This window comes from Leptosomus discolor, chromosome 1, assembly GCF_034619465.1.
Source record: "Leptosomus discolor isolate bLepDis1 chromosome 1, bLepDis1.hap2, whole genome shotgun sequence".
Taxonomy (NCBI): Eukaryota; Metazoa; Chordata; class Aves; order Leptosomiformes; family Leptosomidae; genus Leptosomus; species Leptosomus discolor.
In genome coordinates, this window is record NC_141391.1 from 192,056,733 (window position 1) to 192,076,963 (window position 20,231).

Below are 20,231 nucleotides of genomic sequence, written 5' to 3' on the forward strand. Positions count from 1 at the left end.
TGCTCAGCAGTCTTTCCTCGGCTCCTGTGTGATGTTATTTACACATCTGAAACCAGCAAGAGAGATTCTGTCCTGGTTTGAGCTAGAACAGGACAAATTCTCTTCAGTGATTTTACTTTTCACGTGAATCTCTTCTAAGTGACTAAATGTTAAGTACACAACATATTTTTCCAGACAGCGTCTGCTTCTAGTAGTGATAGCGCTTGACGTTTATAGTGGCTACCAAGGAATGGTATGCAGAAAGGCTCTTGCTTGTACTTGCCCCTATAGAAACCAAGGTCACTGCTAAATTTTGTGCCCCATGCTGGAATGCCGTAAAGTAAAAGGCTGATAACTATGTAAAAAGTTCACAGCTGCAGGGAGGAGCAGACAGGACAGGTGACCCAAAACTGACCAACGAAGTATTCTGTCCCATATACATCATATTCAGTATAAAGCTGAGGGATCACAAGGGTTAAGCTTTCTTCTTCAATGGCGTCCGTTCTTCTGTCTGATCCCGATCTGTGTGTTGATGAGTCCAGCCCTTGTATCTGGTTCCCATCTGCCACTGAGCCCAGCCTGGGACTTCCCCTAGTGCCAGTCCTGCAGTGTCAGTAGTGACGTATCATCATCAGAGGGGTTTGGTTTGGTATATATTGGTATATATGTCATTATTTTATTATCTTTTCCTTTTATTGTTAAAGCTGTTTTAGTTTTCTTTTCCAACCTGTAAGTGTCTGCCTTATTCTCTCTCTATTCCCCATCTAGGAAGGGAGATGGGGTAAATAGAGAGCGTCAGTTGTTCGTTAGTGGGCAGCCCAGCGCTAAACCTTGACAGATTCATATGCAACTTTGCAAAGAACATGGAAGTGTTTCAGGTGACACAGTAAAACATAGTTCACAATTATCCTCAAAACGGATGAATCATATCCATTCATTTAGTACATATTCCTTGTTCTGAGGTAGAAAAGTGTTGCTATTGAGTGGAAACTGATCTTTGGAATATTAATTAAATCAAATGTTACCCAACTAATATTATCAAAATGATCAATGTAAGTGAAAGTATAGATGTAGAGTGGTTCTTAAAAACTGCAAGTATGGAGTTTCTTTTTTTTTTTTTTTTCTATCCGTAGAAAGGAAAGATAGAATTTGGTTCCTACTGGGTCTTAAAATGTGTCTGTACTTTCAATTTTAAGGACAACAAAACATGCTAAACAATTTCACAGCAATTCTGCCTGGTGAGATTGCACAACGCTCAAGTGTTTTAGTGTTCTGATTTCCCATCAGTCACATTTATTCAGTCCTGGAATAATCATAGAGCCCCTGGACACTGTTGAGATTATTCATGAGAGACTTCTGTGGTTAAGAAAAATGGCTGAATGATGAAAGCAATTGCTGAAAAAGTCTCTGCTTGGTCCTACCTGCATTCATTTTTAAATGTGTACTTTTGTCTCTGTGGAAAAAAAAGTCAAGAAGCATAACTAGGAGGACATATGCTGTTCTGACAGACTCTGCTGCTTCTCTGGCAGTATGGCTGTACCATGTGCTTATTGAAATTTTGATTTCATCAGACTTAATAAGTTTTGTCTGTTTTTCTTTCTGAGATAGTGTCTTGTAGGTAACTTACCTGTTTCAGACACTGTAAATTGAGAGACATTAAAAGAGAGTCTCCACCTTAGAGATTCTGCTACTTACTGAAATTCTAGACAGAAAATGAGGCCTTTTTTTCCCAAGCTGTATTTTAGGAAAGCAATTGAAAAGCAAAGTGTGACAGTATAGCATTTCCCAGAAACTTAAAAACCATCTATCCATAGCCTGCCCTATGCTAGACAAGAACTGGATAATGCCTCATTGAGAAAACCACCCTCTCTGTGGTGGCTCTTGAATGCTTTTGATGCTGTTTACAGATATTTATAGGGAACAACTTTCCCAAATATTGCTTTGGCTCCAAGAGCTTTTTCTGTGATAATGTTCTATCTGGATATATTGTTTTCAAAGAAACACTCTGCTTCTGCTTGCAAGCATTAACTGAGATTTTACTTAGCCACAAATACAAACAAGCAGTTTAAGTAAAACTAAAGATTAACCCCTTCAGAAAAGGCAAATACTGACTTCTTGGTTACAGAGGCAGGAAGTGGAACATAAACGCGAACACAGGATCAGAACCACAGCTGTAGAGTAACTTTTCTCACTTTGTTTGATGATGAAATCCCACCTTCTCTGTTTTCACAGCTTTCTTCCTGGTTCATTTATGAGGGAGGTAGTTTTGGTAATGTTGTCCAAATATCCTTTGGAACAGGTTTGTACAAAACTAATGTAGCAAGTTCAGTTCTTTCCCTTCTCTTGGAGGTTCTCTGAGTTTATGATCCTTTTGTGCTGTCTATTCACTATGTTACTTAAATGGCCTTCTAGCTAGCCACAATTTTTCCAAGACTGCTAAACACCTTACAAATTGCAAGTGATAAAAACCACTCCTCATACCCGCTTACCAAATGAATACTTTCTCCTTTGCCATGAAAGTGTAACTGAGGTTGTGCATGGCATAACATTCATATTGACTCCCGACATTTTATCAGTTGTGCGCTTCTGTTATTATGCCAAGTACCAGATCTGCAAAGGTGTTCAACTGGTTAAATATATAGATAGGAACCAAGTGAAATTTTCAGAAGTGCCTTGATATTTAATTCAACTGAAGTTACAAGCAGTACATTATGCTTTATGGAAGAATGGTTTGTGATATGCTGGAAGTTCCAGACCCCTCTCTGTTAAAATTCTTCATGGCTTTGCTCTGCTTTGCTTTCACAATCTGCTTTTCCCAACCTGCTCTTCAACTCCACATCTTCACTTGACTTTTTGCACTCTTTCAGCTCTCTTTTTACTTAAAAGTGCAATGAAGGAACTTTTTTGCCATCTGATCTGTGATTTACTTCCTCTACCTAAATCACTCCTTAAAATATTCCTTTTCTAGTTAGTCCCTAACTGATTGTGCCTACAAAGCATTTTTTACCTCAGGTACGAAAGATACTGTATACAAGCAAACTGCATTGTCTCTGTAATTGTATTTATTACTTGTATAGTGTGCTGCACAGCTGAATAACAGTACTGGGTTTTAGAGGTAGATCTGGTACATTAGGTATATTAACAGTAAGGTATCAGGCTGATTGTATATTAGAAATTTAGGAACACTACTAGTAGGATAGTAATTCAGTGGATGATTAGAAGACTCAGCTCTGGAGCTAAGGCAGCAAAATATATTAAAAATAGAGCTTACTCTCTTCTGTGCTTTATGAGCACTTTGTCCTTTGGGTTTCTTTTACTGGATTGAATGAATGAGCTTTTCTCCACTCTGTCAATTCAATAACGATTTAATTGACGTATTCTGTCATATAACCCTATAACCCAAACTAGTCTGACTAATATTTTTGAATTTAAATGATATTATGCCATCTATCTTGAAGCTATGAGTTAGTGCAGAGTAGCTATTTTCAAAAGTTTTAAGCAGCAGCTTGGAAGAAATGAGAAGAAAAAGTAGCATTTTCAGTCAGTGACAAATAGAACTTACAGAAAAAACGCGATATTCAATTAGAAAACAAACATTAGAGGAGACATTCTCCTCTACTCAGGGAAATGAACCTACTGTTTCTCTATTCAGCATGTGATTTTTCTAGATTATATATGACTGAGCTTTCCTCAAGTGCATTAGCTAGAGAAGTGGTTCTTATGAGTGCAAAATGCTGCTTTTCTCAGTGTATGGTTTTAAATATTGAAAGAACAGAACAAATTAAAATAGTTAGCATTATTTATCACATTATTTATGGTATTGGCCTTGAGTGGTCAGAGGCTGGATCCCTTTTGGGCTAGATATGATGTAAAAATGAAGAGCAAATAATGAATGCCTTACATTATTCTTAATATAAATAGGCAAAAAAAAAAAAAAAAGGAGGTAGGTGGATCATTGAAGCAGGAGTGAAAAAAGGATGGTGCAAAAGTCACGGCAGGTCTAAGGGCTGGCTGTTTTTTGGCAACTGAAGTCCTTTTCATAACGTAAAGTTGAGATCTGAGAGTTTTAGGTAAATATATAAAGAGCAAATGAGCTACTGTAGAGGGCATGAGGCTACAGCCATTCAACAAAGAATATTGACAATCCATAGAGATGATAGTAGAAAACAGACCAGTGTTTGAGGTTCCTCTTTTCTGTACTTGGTGAAGGAGCTCCGATCTCTGTCAGGTTTCTTCCTGCTTTCTTTTTCTTCAAGAAAATTTCATCAAGAAAGGTAGATCCTAATAGATTCTACAGTGTTCTTGAAGAAAATGACTTGCATTGCTTTGAATTAGGAAAAAAAGCTTGAGAGGGGCTGACATAGATGAAAACTCACTTACCCTCTCCCTGTCCTCCTCTCTGTGCAGTCATCCTTTCTTGGTTGCTTTCTCCAATCATGAGCTGTCTGTAATATTCGGCATTGTCCCTCCCAGGGAGAAATGGAAGACTCATTTTCGTGGCATAGATTTCTCACAGTTAAAAACATTTTAAAATTAATAACTTCTCCTGTCTCTGCTCTATTACAGAAAGGATCTCAGAGTTAACTCTAATAGTATCAAAGGGTGGGGCTGTACCTCCCTGCTGTGCACAGCTGTCATGGCGAGGGGAACAGGGTAGGGGTTATAACAATCTTTTCCACTGGGCTTTGGACTAGGTCCTAAATAGTTTGTACGGTCAGTGGGAGATTTGGATATGTCAGGGTGGCTGAGTCTCAGAGAGATCCCAAAGCCAAGACTTTTAGCTTAGAAAGAGGTATACACAGCAGCATATGGCAGACTAATTAAAACCAGTATTTTCCAAAGCTTAGAAAATGGAGTTTTGGAGCCAAAGTGGGAAATACTTTTCTAATCTCGTCTCAAAATTTTACAGGTCATCTGTAAAGGTATACTTTGTTAATCATCAGTTTTGTTAAGAGGTATTTTGTAATTTTTCCATGTTCTTTTGGAGAGACAGAGTTTCTAAAAGAACAGCCTACATATGCTAAAAGCTGCTGGGGGCAATTTTAGAGTTATGAAAAAACTCAAAGCACTTCTATCAAAACAGAAATGATTTTTGGTAAAGTGCAAACCTCAAAATTAGGAAAAACCCAGTCATATTCTTGGAAATGTAAAACGACAGTTTCTTCTGTCTGTTTGGTTTTTTTTTGCAGAATACAGAATAATTTCTACTCATTTCACAGTGGCAAAACCACAAAACTGCAGAGAGTGCATAAGCTCCAGACTTATTGGTGAATTTTGTGCTTTTTGAGAAGTACAATGCACAGGTTTGTAAAACAAACTTATGACAAGATTTGCGGTTCAGGCTGAGTGAATTATACTTCTTGCCATTCCAGGCTGTCATTATAGAGACAGAGCTTGTAGTTAGCCTCTCTGTGCTGATTGTGACTGTCCCAGGTGGTACTGTCTTCCAGGGAATTATCTTCACCTGCAGCACCTGCTGTCTCTAGCTGTTCAAAGTAAATTGACAGATATCCTTAATGGGCTCCTCAACTACCAGCTGCAATCCATCTCAAGGGTTTTTGGCAGCTGTGAGTATCCACAACCAACCAATTCTTCTTTCCTGTGTGCTGCTAGTCCCATGATTGTACACAACTGGAAGCAAATTTAAAAAGTTGGTGTGCTGTAGTATAATACTGCTTGTTGCATGTAGGATGAAATTCAGGAAGAAGATCTGGTAAGTGCAATGTTATTTAGATTTCTCCTTAGCCCGACTTTTGGCTTGTTTCTCTGGCCTTCTAATACTGGCATGCTACCTTATGCAGAGGCATGTTGCCATCCTAACAGATGGGTATGAGTGTAGGTGGCTAGAAGGACATGTTTGCTCATCAAATGTGTTTGTTGAAAGCAGTATTACCAGCCAGATATGTTGGATCAGTTGTTCATCCTGGGCTTTTAGATCTATGTGCAAAACTGCTACTCTGATAAAAAGGCATTAAATCATAAAATAATGAAATGTTTATGACCCTTTAAAATACGGCGGTTTTGGCCTGAGAGAGTCAACGTTTTTATTTCTTTGATGGAAAGTTACAACAGAGGCATTATAACTAAGTTTCAGCTATGTGCTTTAAAAAAAATCATCCAAAACCGCAGGCTGAACTGTACCTGTTGGGGGACTAAATGATACCACAGATAGATGGTACTGAGAGACTGTATTGTAACATTACATGGGAGTAGAGACCATTAGCGGTATAAAGTGCATCATTAAATTCTATTATATTTTTACTTTTGTACCTTAGACTCAATTACTTAGTACTAGTGGTAGAGTCCTTTGTGGAGCTATTTTAGTGAAAGCTGGAATCTGCCTTAATTAGTGAGGTATCACAAGACATGCATTACTCAGTGTTTTTTAACTGTTTTTTCTGTTACAGTACAAAAGGTATCAGAGAAGTAAAAGTGCTGTTTGGTTCTTTTAGACTGCACATACTTAAATAATTAGCAGTAAAGTCAAAATTTTCCCATGTGAGGTACTTCATCTGGATTTTTAGTATGCAGTGCTGAACTAGAAGATACTAAACAGGACAGTCGGCTAAGTGAATTAGATCTGAGATGAAAAGTTGTGGTTGCCACGTGGTTCCTGTCTCAGCTCTGTCTTCCCTAGTGCTCCAAAGTGAACCAGAGGCTCACAGAGATGGATACCTACTAGAAGCACATAGTTAAAAATGTGAGGCAACAGCATTCATGCATATCACGTAGTATCTAGCTTCTCCTCTTTCCTCTTCAGCCTGCATCATTTTTCCTGCTGTCTTTTCAAGGAAGAGATGAAATGCAGGAAAGATGTGTAGGGCAGGGGATAACAGATTGCTGTCCTGAGCTGAATAATTTAGTTTTAGATTTAGATGCCATGATCAGTCTGTGAACGAAGTACAGTGCTTCTTACAGTTCTCTATATCACTTATGTTGTTCAATGTGACAATAATCAAAATGTGGCTCCCTGACACGTACTATACCCATGCAACACAGGGCACATAATGACAGAGCCTGCAATAAGGAACTTTTAACCTGGGGGACTTTATTATGTAAATATACTCCACACTGCTGACACTGTGATCTAATTTAGACATAGACTTTTAACTGAGCCCTAGAAATTTTCTCTTTTTTTGGGGGGGGGAGGGGGGGGCACGGGTATTTGATGGGTTTTTGTGGTGTTTTTGTTTGTTTTTTTTTTTTTTTTTCAATTTAACTGACTGTGAAGGTAACCTGGATGATAAGGTCTGGTCTAACCAACATGATAAACTGTGAGATACAGTCTTATGAATCAGTTCCTGAGGATCAAATTAGTCCTGTTTCTAAATGAGACTTCAAGCCCTTGTCCTCAGAAGTGTGCAATCTCTTGACTCCCACTGTTTGGACAAGCCCTGTGTTCCAAATTCACTATGACACTTTTTCTGTTTGAAGTCTGTTTGAGCCTGTACATGGCTAGACACATGCTGAAACAAGTTTGATCGATTGTGATTATGATTTTCCTTACGTGTCAATTACCTGAAGTGTAAAGCTTGAGTAAAAATAGAAATATGTGAAGCACCTGGGTGCCTCTTGCAGCTCATGGACATACCAATTACCTAGCTCAGTACTTCAGAGCAAATTGGAACTCACTGAACCCTTCTTCTGAAACCAAAGGTGAATTAATGGACATAAGTGAAAACTTTTTTTCAAAGCTGATTCAAATGTGCTTTGAGCAAACACAACCATTTATTTTCTGGAGACATACATAAGTAGATTTATTACAGATATTGGCTAGTTCTATAAAGCAAATGGAGTATTTGTCATTACTCCTGAACTGCATTATTTTTCTTCTCTACTGGATTTTACTCCTTTACCTTGATTTTCTGCAATTAGAAGTGCTAGCTGATATTTCCAGAATTTCCTTTCCAAATGCAGCAAAGGGTGAATAGTGAATGGACAGAGAATTTCTGTTCTGCTCATAAGCCAAGGGGGTTTTCCCTGGATATATTTTGTATGTGCTGGAAAAAGTCAAGCAACTACACCAGAACGTGCTTTGCTGCCTCTTCTCCTTTGGCACGTATCTTACAGTAAGTGCTGTTTTCCCCCATCTAAGCTGCCTTCTAGGTTAAAAAAAACCCAAACAAACCACAAACTCACTGGGGATTGTTTGGATCTCTGTTTCTTACTTAAGTACTAAGTGCAATGTCTTCAAAATCTTGCCTGCCTTGCAGGCATTTGAATTGCAGTTGGAAGACCCTAAATCTCTGCTATTGAATACATCTTAACAGTTGTGAACCACTGATGTTTATCTCCTTTATGATCCTAGCCAGGATTTACAAGCTTGGTCCTACGCCATGCAGATCATATTAGGAAACGGTGAGGGAAGAACCATTGCTGGAACCCCCACTCCTTTCTTAAAAGTTTAATTGCCTGTGTCCCAAGGCTCCAAGGTCCAGCTCTGACTTAGCCCAGTTGCACAACCTTGCTCACACTGCTGAAGAAGACCTATGAGAAATTCTGTTGAAAGGTAAGAAAGATAAAATTATAGCCAGCAGTAAGAGAGCTGAGACCATATCCTCAGAAACGAAAATATTCAGGAGCATCAAAAGCAGTAGGGAAAGACAAAAACCTAAAAGAGAAAGGAAAGGAGGCTTGTCAGGATCATTGGGTATTTGAGTCAGCTCATCAGTGTTGATATAGCTGGTGGAAGGTGGCAGCTTGGCAGTGCCGAGGAGCCATTTCTGGAGCCTTGCAGGCTGACCCCTGCTTGCCGGACCGGTGCCCATCTGGCCACCAAAGACCCCGTCAGGCTGGGAGCATACTAATGCTTAACCTTATACCTCACTAAATCCCAACTACCTTGTGTGGCTTAATGAACAAGCCACTAATTTCTACTTTAACGCTGTGTATATCCTCCTTGTAGAGTTTCTATGTCTACAGCTGAACATGCCCAAACACACCAGCTCAAAAGACAGGCTATGACAAAGGGCCTCCTTGTTTAACTCGGGGAAAGGTTAAAGAAGGTGCTGGAGCTGGCATCTGTGTGCCTGGGGAGCTCTGTCAGGCTCATGACAGTTGGGTGGTCTCTTCCTTTTATGCACTTCCTTCTCTTCATGATGTCTGTTATGTGAGAAGGGAGCAAGGTGGCTCAGGTGCTACCTTCTGAGAGGGTATTCACAGGTCCACATCCTGATCAAGGCAGTGTGTCCTGTCTGCTGCGGAGAGGGTCCCCAGCTCTAGTGAGAGAACAGGGACTAAGGCACATACCTTTATTTCCAGTGTGTCGCTCCCTGCAATGCCTTCTAGGGCATGGAAAGGGCGCATCCCCAGGGCATGCAGAGGCTGGGGGTACTGGTGTCCTCAGCTTCCGTCGAAGTGTCTGAATGTCTGGAGACCAGTGGCATCATTTCTCATATGCTTTAGGGATGTACCCTCACTGTCTCCAACATTCTCACTCTTTGAAGAAGTAATGACTTATTTTCCTACTACAAAGTGAAAAAATCTATTTTTTTAAGTACACATTTTTCCACATAAATTTAGACCAATTTCAATGGAAAAAGACCTATATCTTGATTCTCTCAAAAAAAAAAAAAAAAAGGTGAAACTTGAAGTAAAGGAACACCACAGTGTGTGCTGTGGACTCTGAGAGGAAAAATCTGTTTGAGAGCCGCAAAACCTACAAGTATTTTTCTGGTTCCACAGAGCTGCCTGAAAAGTCATCATACAGTCTTAGCTGTGATGTAAACTATTATTTATAAAAATAATTAAAATGGTAAAGAAGAGGGACTGGCATAAACTTGTATTAGTATTGCTTGGATCACGTATGGAAAAAATTACCAGTTGTGCTGACTTTGGTGTGCTTTATCTGTAGCCAGTGCATCCTTTTATTTTATGTGATCGCAGAGTGGAAACTAACCTCCAGAATTCAGGTGAAAATGACAGCTCAAATGCCTTTGTGAATCATTCTAAGACTCATTCAAACAGGGATGCAGCTAAATGAATGTAGATACTCAAAGTCTGTGTAGAAATCCCTGACATACTGGTAAATGAAAATGACTGATTCTCTTTAGTGAATGAAATTATTCAGAATAGCTAAGGGGAAATGTCATTGTGTGAATCAATCCAATACTTATTGATGAATCTTGCTTCTGGTTTCAGTAGTGCTCCCCTTTCATGCTGGAATATATGAAAATCTTAATAAATTCACGTTATTATGCTGGTAGGGTTCAAATCAGTCTCTAAGTGTTTGTAACGCAGGACCCCATTTTTCCTTAAGACAGTATCTTGGGAGTCTCCCTGTAAAAGTGATGATTGTTTCTCAACAGAAGCAGCTGTAGTTTCTTAGAATGACTTAGAAAGGTCAGCCTGTAGCCAGCTCTGAGATCTACTGTCCCATGGTAGCTTTGATGTTTAGCAACTGTGGTTTCAGATCATCACTTGTTTTTTCCTTAAATCCTGGCCAATCAGGTAATGGAAATGCATGCTGCTTTGAGTGCAGCATATCAACAGACATGTTGATATGCTTCTCCCACCTTGGTGCTTCTTTCAGTCTACAAACCATGAAGCAACTAATGTTCCTGCAAAATGTCTTCCTTGGGTTTGGACACAAGGGCAGGACAGCTACAAGTCTGCCCCTATGCTGCAAAGAGGGGACTTGAATTCTGTAGTGAACATATTTGAACCTACAAATCAATCCCTTCTGCCTGTTACCCAACACATACTTTGGTGACATGCTGCTCTTTCCCTATTGCCAGACCGTAGGACATGTCAGCAGGGGACAGCATTTGCTTTTTGGGGAAAAAAAAAAAAAAAGGTCTTATATCAGATGCTGGCACTTCACCACCTTCTGCATATGGAACTAACAGTATCAACATTTATCAGTTATCTCCACAATCATTGCAAATGTGTGTGCCCCACTGCAGCTCAGCCAGTGCTGGAAAGAAACTCAAGCTTTCCTTCTCTTTGCAGTAGAAATGTCTGTGTGTATTTAACCTTGCCTTTTCCTTGGAACATTGTAATGGATGGTGAGTCTTGTACTCTGGACCTAAACAGTTCCAAGGCTTTCATGAAGATTAGGCTTAATCTTCACAGCTCTATCCTGTCCCTATAGGTAGTAACAAAATCTGACATCTTCAGTCTTTGGGACACTTAGATCTGTTAGATAAGCCATTCTGAATAGATAATGCATTTAGCAGAAACCTTTGTTTCAGATCAATACCAAGCATTTGCATGCCATTTTTTTAACTTGAGCAATAGTTCCAGAACCTTTTCCCCTCTCTTCCACTCTCTTTCCAAGTAGCCTCGATAATAATAATAAAAAAGTGTGTTTTTGTAAGATGTTTTTTGTGTCAAAGTGATTCTTTGGAATTAAGTAATAAAAACCTAAAAATAGATTTTTGGGGAGTAGGAGCTAGTTTTACTTCAATTTCTTATGTTAGGTGTTACTTTATTGCTGAAATCTTTGGCTTGGCTGGTAAAAATTCCCGTAATACTGGCTTAAATTTAACATGAATTTGAAACACGCCATTTTGTCTTCCAGCTATTCAGAATTTATTGTACTTTGTTTGTTAAACAGCATATTACTATAAAGTGTTTGCCTAACATTAGGTTAATAAAAATGAAAATCTGCTTGTTAAAAGTAAATTAGAATGTTTGTGCGTCATTAAATCTCAACCCATTTTTTTTTTCCCTTCTACTTTATCACCTGCCTCTCCCTAATAGGGTGATAAAGTATTGAGTAGTGAAAGCAGCAGTTAAAAAACCCTGACCCCCTCCTGCCCCCAAAACAACAAACAAAACTTTTAGCATTTTGAAGAACATGAGTTATTGTCCTGAGGGTATGTGGTTCTCTGGTACTCACAAGTATAATGAACTGCAGCAGAAGTGCCTCTGGATTTATTAGTTAGTCTGCCAGTTCACATATTCTTGCCTGATTTTACACAGTAGGACAGAATATTCCTTTAAAACTATCACAGAACTATTGAGGAAACCCATTGTGCTCTCTGTGCTATTGGCACAGTAAAGCCTAAGAACTTGGGACTTAATCCTGTTGACCCCAAAGTTCTCCTCCCTGCATCTGGAAGTGCCGCAGGTGCTCTGGTACTTAATTTGGTTCAAGAATAGATTACAAAGATTTTTTACTATTACCGCATTACTGAATAAAAAATGAAAGTGATTCCATTAGTGTGTTTGATATTGGTTGGAAAAAAATTCTGAAACTTGTTCTTAAGCCTTGATTGTCAGGTTAGAGGAGAGCTTGTTTCAGCAAAGACATTTGAATGCCTGTTTCTATCCTAAATTTGAGGAGGTGGCGGCGCTGCCTTCTCTACAATACCAACTAAACCCAGAAGCTTGTTTAGGCCTACAGTGTGTATCTGGGATTAGTTAATACTAGGCATCTTGCAAGAGTGTTTTTCCCTCTCTTGTAAGGCTAAAGTCTTAAAATGAAAAAAATATTTTCCACTTTTCATTTAAATTTTTTGGGTTTTTAAGGTTCTTGTTAAAAATTATGCAGAATGTAGTACTTATCTAGTCATTATTCTAGAGGGGACTGGTAGGTACTTGTAATTATAGCATCTTTTTTTCAGATTTTGTAAGTCTGTCAAACTTCTGCACTGTAGAGCTGAAACTTTCTAAGAAAAATATCTATATCCAACTTAATTTCTCTTCTGGATACTTCAGCCAAGATAGCAAAGCTATTTCCAAGAACGACAATAAGAGAAAACACCAGTGATACTTCCTTAAATGCTGTAGATTCCTTGTGGTATCGGAGCAGACAACAGATATTTGGCTGGAAGCTGACGTTTGGGTTAGAGATCTGCTTTCTGTCTGTGAAAATCCACCCAAATCTGTCCAAGACACAAACTTTCAGATCTTTGAGGACTACTAGTATGAAGCAGAAGACAGTGAGCTTGAGAAGCAGTAGTAATTATCTGCCTGTCTATATTCTCTCTTCCTGCGCTCTGAAATTAGGCGTTTATTTCTGCAGGCTCACTATGTCTCAAATGACTGGAATATTTTTTGGAGTGAATAGGGTTGGTTTCTAATCTCTGATGTAAGGTATGGTTAGGTTCTGTTTTAGGGAACTAGATTTAGGATGTCTTCAACAGTGTAAAAAAGGGCCATGAACAGCAGGAGAAAATGCATTCTTAATACAGCTTGAGAAGACATCATTCTTTTTAGGGTTTGGAAAAGTATGTTGTTACATCTTGCACATCCCACATGTGGAATGAGGGCTAACTTTAACAAGAGCTAATTGCTTATTGTTGCTTTAATCTCTATAAAGGTTAATTTTCTGGGAACGGCAGTATTGTGAAAGGTCTGTTGCTTGTTTGTTTGTTTGTTTTTCTTTGCTGCCAGTCTAGGCTTATGAATTATTGTTGGTTCTGAGGCTCACAGAGAAAGCACAGCCTTCATCCTCTTCATCCTTCCTCTTTCCCCTTGCAGAGAGCTCTTGCAGAGTGCCTACCTGGAGGAAACATTCTATTGACATCTGGTAGTCAGGGGAGAAAAATTTTTCATGGAGACTTCAAATACAATGCATCAAAAGACATCTGAAAGACAGGCTGGAGATCTGCCTTCATCATTTCTCTTCTAGGAGAGAAAACTCCCCTTTTTTTCATTGAAGGAGGCATGAAAACATCTTGTCAGAAGTCTCCAGAGAAGTTCATTTTCTCTCATGCAAAACATGTGAAGCAGTAACTATATTATCCAAAACTAAAAAATAAGTTACCAACTTACAAAGCAAAAAATGAAACAACCAAAAAATCCCCAAACACCAAAAACCTTAGCTGAAAAAAAGCTTAACCTACACAATACATATTTGATGTGCTCCAGATAGCTGAGAAAATCAGAAGTATAGTTTGGTCTATCCAGGTGTGATAGAAATGGATTTGTCAGTCTGTTGGGTATCTGGCAGGGAGCAGGGATGAAAGGCATGTACATGTGATGTCTCAGGCCCTAAAAAAAGAGAAAGCAGTCATCTTTACCTGTCATCCACACAGGAGGAAAAAGATCCTAAAAGGAGAAAGAGACCAGAAGAACAAGTTGCTGTTCACATCAGAGAAAGAGAAGGGGTGGAAGGAGTGATGAATAAGGGAATCAACAGGTAGACCTGAAACATTTAGTTTATGTATGTTGTTTATTATTTATTACTACTAGAAGGAACTAATGTAACAAAATGGAAGAATTTGTGCCATTTAATATGCAGTTATTGGGGTTGGAACAGGTAATCTCTTTAAGCTTGTAATCTTGAGGGCAAACAAATTTTCATCAGGAAGAAAGTTGAAGTCAGAGTCTTCTGTAGTAGAAAAATAGGGAGCTTTTCATTTCCATTGCAAGCAAGAGAACCATGCATAATACATGTATGCTCTGTGTGCTTATACCTGTAGAAGGAACACAAGCAGCCACAGGAATGGCTAGAGGAGTGGGAATGTTGGTGTATGACTCCCTGCCCCATCCCCAGAACGTTAGCAGCTTGTGTGAAACTGTGCTACTCAGCAGGATAGGTGAGGGAGCCTTGAGATTAAACAACCAAAATTTGCAAATAAGATATTACTTCAGAAGTTGACAAGCAACTGGCTGCTTAGTGGTTGCCCCACCTATAATCCACCCAAAAGGGGGTGTGGGGTATGTGTGCTTGAATAGAAGAGGGAATTGTGTATTGCTATAGTTATGGTTTTGGGGAGGAATTGTTAGTTACTTTACCCTGTTCTGCTTATCTTCTTCTTGCCACTCTCTACTGTCCCTTAGATTCTTCAGTTATTTATTAAGTACTTTTTTTTCAAGAAATTGATTCATGGTTGTCACAGAAAACTAGATAGTTTCCTATTACGTGATGATGATGGGGTGTTTGTTACTGTCCTCTAAACATTGAACCTGACTTTCTTGCTTCCAAATAGCTCCAGAAGGGCTTGGCTCAAGGCATGGCATTCCTGGCAGCTCACTGGATGAATGTTGCTAACTTCAACACTATGTCTGATTTATATTTAGCATTTAGTGCAGGGAAAGACTTAGGTTTAAGTCCAGGTTAGGTCACTCTAAGTCCAATTAGGGGAAGACATTTTTTAATTATTTTTCAAACAAAGATGAGGATAGGTGCTCAGTTGGGACACATCAATCTTACTTTTGGAACTGCCCATTGTGGGTGGCACAGCCGCTGGCTTGTGAATGAAGGTCTTGCCTGGAGGCTGAGGGTAAACAGTGTGATAAATCCAAGGCTGAGAGAGGACTGAAGCTCCCTATCAAGGAGAATACTGGTTTGATGATTTTTTTTTTTTTCTTTTTTTCCCTCCTTCTGAGACTGACATATTTAGGGTTTATGATGAGGTTAGGGTTACTTGAGCTTGCGCAGGAACGGTTGGGAATCTTGGATAATTTCTGAGTTAAGGCCTGATTTGTGCTTCCTTACTGTATTTTGTTCTATTTTAGTAAGAATAGACTAGTATTAATGTTCAGAGTTGCATTTAGCTATGTTGTCATTCAGACAAAGTAATGAGGGATGAGCATGTGCATGAGCTTGAAAAATGATTTAAGCTCAGTCACTCAGGCTATCAGAGGTACCATGATCCTTACAGATAGGATAAGAAATCTAGTCCTATCCAAGTGACATAGAGAACCCCAGAATTAGGAGTTTGTACTCTCACTGTACAAGCAGAATTAATTTATTATGTCAACAGAATCTTAAAACTTGGTCTTAGCTTAAACTGGTTTACTGTTACTTTTCTATGACTGCAGAGGAATGTCTCAAGTGAACCTGAAAGTGTGAGTAGCTGACAGTTGTAGGCTTTGTTTGCTGAGTATGCCTGAGCTGTGTAAGATGTAAAATAAGGATTGGAGATAAAGTATGCTACTTTATGTAAGGTCGAAAATCTTTTATAAAAGAAATGGTACAAGATCCATAACTCTTTAATGTTGGACAAGACCTTGCATTTCAGTTGACTACCTAATTGCTTTGATTACATATAAATAACTAAGATGATGTGCCACAAATAAATATTCCTAAATTATTTATGGGATTAGGTATGAATGAGGGTTAGGGGAAGACAAGTCTAGACTGAAGGCTGGGCAAGAAGTTTGGAAGATATACTGTACTAATTGATCAGAGTGAGATCCAGCAGACTTGGCACTATCATTCAGTTTGATTTTTGTGGCTTGTTAAATGTTGGGGGCATGTTAAAAGGCAGTCAAGTAGACATGGAGACAACATGAACCCCATAATAAAGACTGTTGAAGGCGCTGAGGACATCTATTAGCTGAGAAGCCAGCTGGATGCAGTTCACAGGGCAATGGTGGAGTAAGTGCTTTCCATTGTAGACTTGTAACTTGTCTAAACTATCTCTAAAGTTAGTAGCACTGATCAAAACACTGAAAGCTCTCACCTTAACTGGAGGGGGCTCTTCTCCAGTCTTGCATTGCTCCTGGCTGATGTTCTAGACTGATTTCTGATCTCAAGCTTAGCTAAGGCTGCAACAACTCTCCCAAGCTGGCATTTGGAATTAAGCTAGTAGGGAATCTGTCTCAACAGGGCAGCTCTTTACTGAAGATGGGATGAAGGCTTATTCCTCATCTCCCTGTTTTCCATAGCCTATGCTTATTCCTCATCTCCTTGCCTTCCATAGCCTAGGCTTAGCACAGGAGCCATGAGTGACAGTTTGTCTGAAGCTGGTGATTTAAGTCAAGATGATTTCATCCCTCTGGTATACATTATGAAGTATTGTGAGAATGGTTTTGAGAAAAGGCCTTTAAATGAAATTGAAGAGAGGGTTTTCTTTCATTGCAAAGTACTTGCAATGTGGGCTAAAGGTTCTAGTCCTGAGCAATGGCTTGAGTTTAGCTCCTCATGAGGACCTAGTTGCTGAGGGGCTGGAGCTGCAAAACCCTTCTTGCTGTCTGAAGAGGTCTTCAAGAGAATTGGGACAGAGGTTGGTTAGGCAGGACCCTGTCATGTTAAGAGTATGGATTTGATGTTTGCCTGTCAGAGCCCTCTCAGGGACTTTCACTGAGACAGTTTTGCAAAGTTGCAAATATAGGTAATTTATTAAGGTGACAGATGTAATAAGTACAGAATTGCTGTTGATAAATATATTAGCACTATTGCAGTATGCGTACTACAATAATGCTGGCTAGATTTTCACGGGTATTCTTCACTGGGGCAAAGGCACAGTTCTTACCAAGAAGGTATCCTTATCTTGGGTGGAGAAAGAGGTGCACAGCCCATCGACTGTCTCTTCTAAGTCTTCAGTCCGTTTGTCCCACCTTTTACCCCATATTCTCCTCTCTATTCTCTATGTCTTTGTTTCTCCTCCTATGGTTACGTATAGCATGATCTAGGTGGAGAGTTGAGTAACATAGTCATATATGTATAGCATGTTCTCTATAATTCTCATTAACATATGCATGAGTGTTAGATAATTAAGCAAAGGTTTCACTCCAGGGCATCGTAGCCTTCAAGGTTTTGAGCTGAAACTGTTTTTCTGCTTGGTTCCTAATTCTTTAGCCAAAACAGAGTCATCTTTCAGCTGTTATCTCCCCTTGTAAGGTTTGTAGAAGGCATAAGTGGATACCAGCATTCTTAACCTTTTGCTATTTTTGCCAGATGAGCAAGTTGCTCAGCTCTTGTCCTTCGTCTATCCAGGGCATGATAAATATATTTCTTTGCTTTGCGTGATACTTACAAGCCTAGCATTTCTTCACAGATGAAAGTTGAAATCTGGTCTATGTGATGGGGACTGCTAAATCTGAGATAAGAGTTTTGATGTGGCAAACCAGAGGCTTGAGAGCTGAGCAAGGAAGTATTTTGAAGAAGCTGCCTTTAGCTTTGAGATCACAGCAAAGCTTGACCTTACTTTGAATCTGGCTGATGTGCTATGTCTATGTTATGCCTAGGGTTGTGCTTCTTGAACCAGATAGCCCAGAAGGCAGGAGGCAGCTTGGCAAAAAAGAAGATTCCTAGTTAAGGTGAGAAGACAGGGTGATTTTGTAGGAGTTGATGAGTGTGACACTGCCAGTGGATATGAAGTAGGAGGTCTGACAAGGTCTTGGCTTTTGGATTTGGTTAGTGAGAAGATTCTGGGAGAGTTCTCTGAGGAGACTCCTAGTGAGAAAGCCCATAAAGACAGGCAGAGGAGATGTCCTAGCTGTGAGCTGGTAAGTTTTGAGCTTGGATCCATGGCATCCTGAGGTACAGCTAGGTGTAGGGTTGCAATGAAGGCTTATCCATCTGCAAGGTAAACAGTTCTGGTTATGCTAGCAGATATTCGCTAAATGAGTGCCTCTCTTAAAAAGCAAAACAAAACCTTAGCTACCTACGTTACTGAACTATAATCCTCAGTGTAACCTTAATATGAAGCTTGACCTAGGATTACGTAGGTCAAGCCTAGGGCATTAAACTAGCTCAGAAGAATTGATCAATTCAGATGAAGCCTGTATAGTTTGTCTCTTTAAAGGTCTCCTCAGTAAAATATATTTCTATGACTTCTATCCTGTAAATGAATCCAAACTTCAGCTATAACTTTAACTCTCAAGACAATATTAAGTTTTACCAATTTAGATCAAGTACATGCTTGTTCCCATCTGTCTGAAAGGTTTCTTTCAATTAGACTGTAACATCAGTTTTGTCATTCCCTGGTTACAGAACCACAACCATCATTCTATCCCTAGGCTTTGTTTAGAATCTATCAATCAGCCCTGTGAGATGTAACTTTAAGTTAAATCAAACCAGTATATCTGTTTATGTCAGTTCTGAATACCTCTTAAGAAAAAACATTATCTTGCTTCTGTCTTCTCATTTTTTCTGAAGCCACCCTAAAGCCTAAAGAAAAGTACAAATTTAAATGAGTTCAGGAAATCAATTGAAGACTGCTTGTGTCCTTAAGTCCATTTGTAAATCAAATTACAAAAAAAAAATTAAGATATCAGCATTTTCTCTTTGTTTATCTTCTAAGTGTAAGTGAATTTTTACCTCAAGTTCTCCGGTTTAGCAGAGTTTAGGGCTACTGAAGGCCTACTCAATAGATAGGAGAATAAGATGTACTTTTAGTGCTGTTCTTCAGGTGACATCTGTGCTTAACTTAACCTGAAGGCCTCTTCTTAATGGAACTGAAGACTCTCTACCTTCCTAAGCAATAACTTTATCCTTGTCCTTTATCACAGACTTAATTTGCATTCTGTACCTCATTCCTATGAGAACTGCTTAAAATTGCTCGAGCTGGTACCTGTTCAAACTTTATCCTGAAGTTTTTTTTTTTTTTTTTGGGAAAATATAGTTCAATAAGATTAACAGCAATTCTGAATCCTGCTTCTAACATAAAGCAAGATTTGTTTTATGTAAGGATCCAAAGTAATCATCAGTCTTACAGTTAAGAAAATGGTTCAGTTCAGTGTTCTCAACTCAGCCTGAAGGGCTGCTCTTGACAAAGTGTTATGGGTTAACCCCACTAGGCAATGCCTCACCCAGCTGCTCACTTTCCCCCCTTCCTCCTCTCCAGTGGGATGGGGGAGAAAATCCGAGGGGTAAAAGTAAGAAAACTCATGGGTTAAGACAGTTTAATAGGTAAAGGAAAAGCCATGTGAGCAAGCAAAGCAAAATAAGAAATTCATTCCCATCAGCAGGCAGTTTTTCAGCCATCTTCAGGAAAACAGGGCTCCATCACGTGTAATGGTTACTTGGGAAGAAAGATGCCGTAACCTCGAACATCCCCCTTTTGTCCTTCCAGCAGTTTTTATTGCTGAATGTGATGGTCAGTTGGGGTCAGCTGTCCCAGCTATGCCCCCTCCCAACTTCTTGTGCACCCCGAGCCTACTCACTGGCAAGGCAGCGTGAGAAGCAGAAAAGGCCTTGAAATTGTACAAGCACCATTCAGCAGTAGCTAAAACATCAGTGTTATCCACACTGTTTTCAGCACAAAGCTAAAATGTAGCCCCATACAAGCTACTATGAAGAAAATTGATTCCATCCCAGCCAAAACCAGTAGATAAAGTTAATACTACTGTCCATCTCCGTTTACCTGGCTGAAGCCAAATCCTAAGCCTTATGAACATATGACAACCTTGTTTGGCAGTAAAACTTTATCACCTCTGTTAGAACTGGCTCTTTCAAAAATAGCTGGACTGAGGAGACCCTAATGAACACTGTTTTCCCATACTTAACCTGAATGTAGCTAAACCCAGTCCTAGCCTGAACACTTGTCTGATTTACCAGCCATGTGATCACTCCCTAGTTAGATATTGCAATGTGGTTTAAGTTCCTATATTCTTCAGTAACACACTTA